At 39.0% G+C, this 8,985-nt stretch overlaps 1 pseudogene; it reads right to left on the bottom strand.

The window, feature by feature from the left end:
- Positions 1–5,861: 5,861 nt before the first annotated feature.
- LOC107185032 lies at positions 5,862–8,514 on the bottom strand (annotated as a pseudogene).
- Between the last annotated feature and the right edge of the window lie 471 nt (positions 8,515–8,985).

Here is an 8,985-nt window from a genome sequence, read left to right as displayed (position 1 = left end):
TGATTTGCATCTCTCGGATGATTAGTGACTTTGAGCATGTTTTCATATGTCTCTTGGCTTTCTGAATGTCCTCTTTTGAAAGGTGTCTATTTAGGTCCTTTGCCCATTTTTTGATTGGATTGTTTAGAGTAAGCTCATTTTTTTCCTTAACTTATATACCTGTATACATAATATCCTATGAACCAGGAGGTCACAGTTCAATTCCCGGTCAGGGAACATGCCCAGGTTGTGGGCTCAATTTGATCCCTAGTGCGGGGCATGCAGGAAGCAGCCAATCATTGATTCTCTCTCATCATTGGTGTTTCCATCTCTCTCTCTCTCCCTCTTCCTTCCTCTCTGAAATTAATAAAAATATTTTTTAAAGAAATATAACACCTTTTATTTAGAAAATCTATGTTCATTTTAGAAAGTGAAACATAAAAAAGTATAGACAGAAAATATGTCAACTATAATTCTAACACAATCATCCAGAAGTAACCAGCATCAACACACAGATTTTATAACCTAACTTTTTTGTATCATGAATATGAGCAGTTCCTTATCATGATTTTAATGTTTTTATGATGACACAATTCTTTTTTATTTATATACCATAATTTACCAGAACATTTAAGTTTTCTAGGTTTTTCATTATTATGAATAATACTGTAGTGAATATACTTTTTCATAAATCTTTGAATAACTGATTGCTTTATAGGATATTTCTTAGAAGTATTATCATAAAATACAAATTTCTTAGATTTTTGAAGTATATTACCAAATTGCCTGATAAATGTAGTAGTAAATTGCCTGCTAGGATATACTGATTTTCACTTTTTCCTTAATTGGAAAATGTATTACTGATTTTTTAATATTAAATTCTGTCTTATTACATTTAAGGAGATATCTCTTTTTTCAATTTCTTTCTTACTACCATTATATTAAAAGAAAATGTACTTTGCTATGGCTTTCTAGAATGAGAGGAAGGGCCAAGCAAAATTCAGTTTCAGTATAAGCTCTCAACCCATTTTCACACATTTCTTTTGAACACGTTTTTAAACCTATCTTATAAACTGAAAACTATGGCACAGGACTCACCAAATTTCCCTCTACTTTTTGAATTTCTTCTGAAAGTTTTGAACTTAGATCATTTTGGGGGTAGTACAACAAATTACATAAGCTTTGACTTTATTTTATCACTAGAGGCCCGGTGCATGAATTCGTCCACGGGTGGGATTCCTCCGCCTGGCTGGCCATCAGGGCTATCTTGCCCATTCACGATCACCAGCCGGCCAGGGGGAAGGACCATGGGAGGTTGGCTGTGGGAGCACACTGACCACCAGGGAGCAGCTCCTGCGTTAAGCTTCTGCCCCCTGATGTTCATTGGCCGTCATAGTGACTGGTCATAATGGTCACTTAAGTTTTTATATATATAGATTATTTTTTTAATCCTCACCTGAGGGTATTTTTTCCATTGAGAGTGGAAAGGAGGAGGGGAGGGGAGAGAGAGAGAGAAACATCAATGTGAGAGAGACACATCAATTGGTTGCCTTCTACATGGGATCATACCTTCAACCCCGATACGTGCCCTTGACTATGAATCTAACCCACAACCCTTCCGTGTGAGGGCCAAAGTCAGGCAGGGCAGGCTTTGACTTCAGACTCCCTCCTTTTACTAGCTGATAATCCAGAAGAAGTAATCTCTTTCATAACTCTTTCACCCATCAAGTGGAGATAAGTACAGTATCGGCCTCATAGGGTCATTTTTAGAATTAGATAAGATGATTTATAGAAAGTGCTTAAGTACTTAAGCACATACCACATGCTCAGTAAGTCTTAGCTGTCTTATTGTGTTACTAATTTACTGACTTGTTCCTAACATAAAGCTTGTTTAAAATTAAAATATAGCCCAGCTGGTGTGGCTCAGTGGCTGAGCGTCTACCCAGGAACCACGAGGTCACTGGTTCAATTCCTGGTCAGGGCACATACCTGGGTTGTGGGCTCAATCCCCAGTAGGGACGTGCAGAAGACAGCCGATCAATGTTTCTATCTCTCTATCTCTCTCCCTTCTCTAAGTCAATAAAAGTGCATTTTAAAAATAAAGTTAAATTAAAATATAATTTACATGCCACAAAATTCATCATTTTAAAGTGGTTTTTAGCCCTGGCCAGTGCTGCTAAGTGGTTAGACCACCAGCCTGCATACTGAATGGTCGCAGTTTTGATCCCTGGCCCCCAGGGTGCATGCAGGAGGCAACCAATCAATGTGTTCCTCTCACATTGATGTTTCTCTCGCTCTCTCTCTCCTCTGCCCCCCTTCTACTCTTTCTAAAAAATCAATGGGAAAAATATCCTCTAGTGAGGATCAACAAAAAAATAAAGTGTTTTTTTAGGATAAACTCACAACCATCACCACTAATTCCAGAACATATCATCATGCCAAAAAGAAATTCTGTACCCATTAGCAATCACTTTCCATCTCCCCTCTTCATATCCACTAGCAACTTCTAATCTACTTTCTGTATCTATGGATTTACCTATTTAGATACTTCTTAGGAATGAAATCATACAATATTTTTTCTTTTATGTCTGGCTTCTTTCTCTTAACATTATGTTCTCAGGGTTCATCATATTATAGCATGTATTATCTACATAGAAAACTCCAAAACAGCTACAAATAATAAAACTACAATAACTAACAATGAGTTACCAGAGTTGCACAGGATACAGCATCTCTATGTGAAAATCAGTTGTATTTCTTTATACTAGCAACCTCCAATGCATCATACTAAGTGTCTACAAGCCCCAGCCTTGCACTATGTCCTACATCAGTGATGGCGAACCTTTTGAGCTCGGCGTGTCAGCATTTTGAAAAACCCTAACTTAACTCTGGTGCCGTGTCACATACAGAAATTTTTTGATATTTGCAACATAGTAAAACAAAGACTTATATTTTTGATATTTATTTTATATATTTAAATGCCATTTAACAAAGAAAAATCAACAAAAAAATGAGTTCGCGTGTCACCTCTGACACGCGTGTCATAGGTTCGCCATCACTGTCCCACATGCTCTAGAAAATTACCAGATCACCTACACAGAACATACAAGTCATTAGATAGTAATTACCTCAACTTCCTGTCACCAAAACTACTTGCACAGCCACTCGAGCCTCTCCTTCCTTCTCACCACAAGAGAAGAAAGAGTCTGACAGGGCCTCCTCTCTTCCCACCTCAGAACTGATTCACATGCTACTCCCAGAATGCCGTTAACCCCACTTTTCTGAGCTCATTCTATTAGAGACTCCTCCCTTATCCATGGGGGATGCATTCCAGGATTCCCAGTGGATGTCTGAAACCAGAGATAGCACCACATCCTGTACATACTGTTTTTTCCTATAAATGCATACCTGTGATAAAGTTTAAACTGCTCTTGTGCTTTGGGGCCCTTGTTAACACGTTAAGCTCCCAGTCACCGGTGACTGACAATATACTTTCCATCCGGAAGACAAAACAGGCTGGGGGCATAACGTATTAAGTAAAATAAGGGTGACTTGAACACAAGCACTGTGATCATGTGACAGTCGATATGATAATTGAGGTGGCTGCTAAGTGACTAACAAGTTGGTGTGTAGTATCTATAGCATGGAGACACTGGATAAAGGGATGATTCACATCTCTAGCAGGATGGAGGGGACAGCATGAGATTTTATCTTGCTACTCTGATCATCCCACAATGTGAAATTTAGGAATTGTTTATTTCTGGAATTTTCCATTTAACATTTTTGGACTATAATTGCAGAAAGGGAAACTGCAGGAGATGGGAGTGGATGCTGTAATCCTTCAGGTGTTAACTTAAGTATCTCTTATTCGAAAAAGCTTTCCCTTATCTTCCCATCTCTGAGTTATTTGGTTTCTGAGCTGCTGTATTTACCCTTTTATGTCAATTTTCAAACTAATTAAATGTGTATAATGTTTCACGGTGCTTAAGGCTGCACAAAAGGCACAGTTCTCTTTTTCCTTCCAAAAACAATTGAAATGTATTTCAAGCAAAATTGACAAGAAGGCCAGTTTTAGGCATTTTAGGGAACACCATTTCACTTCCTCTAAAAGAAATACCAATCAGATGTTATCTCTTACTTTCACTATTTATTCCAGCACAGATAAGCCAAGCCATATGCTTTGCTTGGAAAAATAACACCATTTAACTTCTTGTCCCTTTTTTCTCCAGTTACCACTTTTATTAGTGATATTAGTTCATTTGTTTCACTAATGTATTCGGTTGTTTTGCTTTGGTTTCCATAATAGTTGTGACTGAATTCAAGCAAGTATTGGAGGATTCAGCTCTGTCTTATACTAATTATAATATTGATGCCAAGTTGTTTATATTTTTATGCAATAAATATGAAATGATGACCTGCCTGGTGTGGCTCAGTGGTTGAGCATCCACCTATGAACCAGGAGGTCATGGTTCTATTCCCAGTCAGGGCACATGCCCAGGTTGTGGGCTTGATTTTCAGTGTGGGTCATGCAGGAGGCAGCCAATCAATGATTCTCTCTCATTGTTGATGTTTCTTTCTCTCTCTCCCTCTCCCTTCTCTGAAATCAATAAAAATATTTTTTTACAAAATCTGAAATGCTGAAAATGTCTCTGTTGTCTGTCGAAAATCCACTTACCTCCAATAAAAAGAAATTGAATTACTTACCATTAGTAATGTCTTTATAATTAGAATTATTAAGTAACTTGACTGTCTATAAAGGCAAAGATTTATTTGACCTGTAACAACACTTAATATGTATTAATATAGGTTTGCTTATTTTAAGCCATTTTAAAATGACTGTCTATAACAAGATATGTTTGTTCCTGGTTTACTTAAGAATCCTCTGTAACATAAAAAATACATGGTGGAATCTGTAGGATAGGTGGAGACCTTTAAAAACATTCTACTTCCTGAGCCAAAATTCCATCATAGTGCTGGAAGACCTATACCTCCCCTGCCAAGAAAAGCCACAGTTTATTTTCCATCCTTTCATATTGTACAATAAAACTTTATAGCCTCAACCTTAGATCTACCTTTTTGGCCATTAAGTTTTCCCCCTTTCTATTATTTCCATGCATGAGTGCATGAATATATATGAAATAGCTGTTACAGTAATAAAACTGAATTTTTTATGCATGCTTAAGTAGAAATAGCCAAAGAAAGAAAAGCCCCCCAAAAAACCAACAAGAAAAAAAGAAAAAGAAAAACCTGAAGGAAAAACTACATTATTTACAGATGGGTTTTATCCTTACATAGAAAAATGTTACCAACAATATTTAGGTCTGTTGACTATGTCCTGTGCTGTGACTGCTCCTATGTAGCAGATCTGACCATGGGCCTCTGATTTGGTGGTCTGATCTCTCCTCCTGGTACAGCCCAGGAACAGATGATATAAGATTGGACACACCTGGGTGAGATAACCACCTGCTTGAAAATTCCTATGAACCCCTTCTTTTACTTAGGATAAAGTTTAACTTAGAGGAGAGAGGAGGTAAAAGAGAATAGTAGGTGTACATGCCTGTTAGCTCTGCCTTATCTTTTTTTAATCTAGGTGAAGTTTATGTAAGATAGTGGCCCCAAACTTTTTTGTTGTTGTTGTTGATGCAGTTATGTAAATTTTAATTTTTTACATGATTTCAAATTTGCAGGAAGTTGCAAAAGTAGTACAAAAAAATCCTAATAAGCCTTTACCCAAATTGGTACTTATTAATATTTTGCCCCATTTGCTTTATTATCCATGTAATTATTAATATTTTGCCCCATTTGTTTTATTATCCATGTAATTTTATGAACATGATCATGTATAATGAAGTAATTTATAGCCTCTTATAATTAATCAATATAAGTAAGTGATTAAAATTCAAACTAAAAAGAACATCACTTTTTTGCCAAAATCAATAGTCTAAATCTAACTCCTTTGAATTGAAAATCTCCTTGGACTGAGCCAAATCTGAAGCTCTGTGGTCATGTTCCTGTGGTTCCCCAAGAGGCCTACCTGTATAGACATCCTTTTCTGGGTAAGGAGAGGCAGCTGGATTATAGCTGGTTCATGTGGTGGTAAAGCTAGAAGGGAAAGACCTAAAAACACCGTCCTGGCACAGCCTCACTGGAGGACTTCCTGAGTAAACAGCCTTCCCTGAAAGAAACTGTACACGCTCTTGGAGTCATGAGTCATATCTGTGGCAGCAGGCAGACCCCTTTCTGGCTTCTTCGCTTGTCTTTGGTTGCCTGCAACTACAGCTGGTGCCTTAGGAGTGCTTTTGAAAGTACACGCTGGATTCCCTCAGTAATATCAGTCAAAGAAGTCACATGAAAAGATTGCTCCAATTCACTCTTGCTGTGGGCCTCCAGGGGTAAAATAATATAGTCCGTGTCTTTTCCGTCATGAGGAAACCATTGTTACTGAACCTCCCTGGGACACTCTTACATCCAACCAAATGAAGAGCTCGACAGCCGAGGTTTCCAAATCAAACACAAATGTATTCTTTTGCTGAGAGATGATGGCAGTGATGTGTGCCTTCTTGAGCCCCACAGCCTCTTTTGGTGAGGACAGGAAGTAATAGTTGGTTGACTCAAGGGTTTGCTATTGGTTGACAGGTAAAAGGAAACCATACAGCTTTGCCATGTACAATGCCCACATCTCTGCAGCAGTTTAGACACTGGCCCCCGAAAGAGAAGGATGGCCTTCCCTGCTCTCCTCACAAAATGCTAGGTCCAGTGAGAGCACAGAGGCTCCAGGGAACTCTGCCTGTGGACTCTCACAAAGAGCAGAACATCCACTGCTGGGCATGGTTGTCATATACAAGGGAAAATGTGAAGTAGTTCAGTTGACAAATATTACAGGCTTCAATTCTGACATCTTTCCAGATGCCCTGGATCAGAAAGAAAGGCCTCCAGTCCCAACTAAAGGAACACTGCTCCTTTCGAATAAAGTTGGCATGGCATTCTCCCTTCTATACACTGGGAGGGCAGTCTGAGGGTACCTCATAGCTAGTGTGAGCTCTGTTCTGCTCTGCTGGGCTGCATACAGCACTGGTGACTGGAAACACAGCTCAAGGGAGTTTAGGGCTTTGACCACATGCATAACATCAAAGCTGTATTTTAACATGTTTGTTTTCCCAATAAGAACATTATGGTATTGAGCAGGACCTTTGTAACTATATCAACACCCTCAAAAATCAAGTTTACTTTTTGCCATTTGCTAATATCAAAGGGGGCCTGAAATTTTTGGCTATAGATCCAGTTATCCAAGGAGTTCCATGTAGTTAAGGTCATTAAATTTGTAGCAAGGATCCATTAAGGGAACTCAGGCACAGGCTTGCTGTGGTGGACACACAGGATACCTGATTGAGGTTGCACTGGAACAAGGCAGTGTGCATGCAACCAGGGACCTCTCCAGGCAGCTCCAGTGAGCCTTTCCCGTTGTAGATCCTCCAACTTCCCTACAAGCTAGGGTCCGCACTGCACAGCACGAGCAGCAGGAACAGGCAGAGGCACTTGATGAGACCCAGAGGAAGGTGTCAGTGCCAGTGCTGCAGAAGACCACAGAAGCCTCAGTGAGCTCTTGTGGCCCCCAAACTTTTTATCAACAGAGATAAATTTCTTTATCATTTTCTAATTATTTCACTTAAAACATTTTTTTTTACAAGAGAAGCTTATTAAGTACATGGTTTCTCCATTTTTATAGAAGTATCAAGCAGAATTTATAGTTAACATGAAATAACCAGTGTTATCATTTTGAGTTATAATCAAAAGCAAAAAACTGCCTCTGTGATCATGTTATGCTTAAATGTTTAGTTCTGTGAAGCTTTCTGAAGTGTTGAAACTAGTCCACAGGTCCCCACTTTAATGGAGCTCATGGTGTCCAACTCCTGTTTTTGAAAATCTGTGTGAGAAAGGAAATGCTGCAGTGCACATATTATAACCTAATTCCTCTTGCCTTTCTCTGGTCCTGTTTTATTTGTAAAATGGGATAATAGTTTATTAACCACTAAAAGGCAGGGATATGAATAAGAAGACATTCGGGAATCTTTTCTAATTTTTGTTAAATTATTCTTTCAATAGATATTTAAATATTAAGCACCGAGCTGCAGAAAGGTAAGACAGATAAGATGTCTGACCCAATAGGATTTTATAATTTAGTTCTTAGCTGTAATACTAGTTTTATGTTATTCAATTAGCTCTTGCCTTTATTGTAGTATTTCACTCACCTAGTTTCTAATTGTATTGGCTCAGCTGCTTGGCATCAAGACTTCCAGCTGTAGAGAAGCAAACATCACCTTTTTTCCTCACTCAGTTTCAAGTACAAGGATTTTTTTTTTAACCACAATGATTTCTTTAAAGGGCATACTGCCACCTGAAGATGTCACCTTCTAGATGTCAGTTACTACTTCCTAGAACACTTCTTCAGTTGGGAACAAGGATCAATCTCTCCTTAAAAAACTGATGAGATTCCAAAATGGCAGCAGAGTAAGTGGAAGCTACACTGACATGTCCCAGGGACAAATTGGAATTAGAACTAATATACAGAAAAACCATCCTGAATAATCAACTTAAGACTAGCTGGAGAGAACCCTGATAACCAAGAATTGAAAGTGGAGACAACATAGAGATTGGTAGGAAGTGTGAAGGTGCAAAAGGGCTGGCCAGGTTCCCACAGATAGCAGCTGAAGTTCCAGAGGGATGTCTTGGCTGTGGTGGGTTCCCACTGAGAACTCTGGAGTCTAAACCCCAAGCTGGGCTGCCTGCTAGCAAGCAACAACTGGAAATGCAGGCACCATCTTAAAGGGCCAATGCACAAAATCTCGTATGCAGCCATTCACCTTGGGCTTTGGGAGAGGGAGGGCAGAGTGGACTGGAACTGTGTGAGCAGAAGCCAGGGTTGGGGACTCCGGGATTAGAGCTTGGAAGGCAGAAACCCCGCTTTCCTATGCTGAAACATTCCCTCATACTACACAGGACATCTTT

The sequence above is a fragment of the Myotis davidii genome, unplaced genomic scaffold (assembly GCF_000327345.1).
Source record: "Myotis davidii unplaced genomic scaffold, ASM32734v1 scaffold1749, whole genome shotgun sequence".
NCBI lineage: Eukaryota > Metazoa > Chordata > Mammalia > Chiroptera > Vespertilionidae > Myotis > Myotis davidii.
Note: the sequence above shows the minus strand (reverse complement) of the source record. Positions and strands in the feature narration are given on the sequence as shown.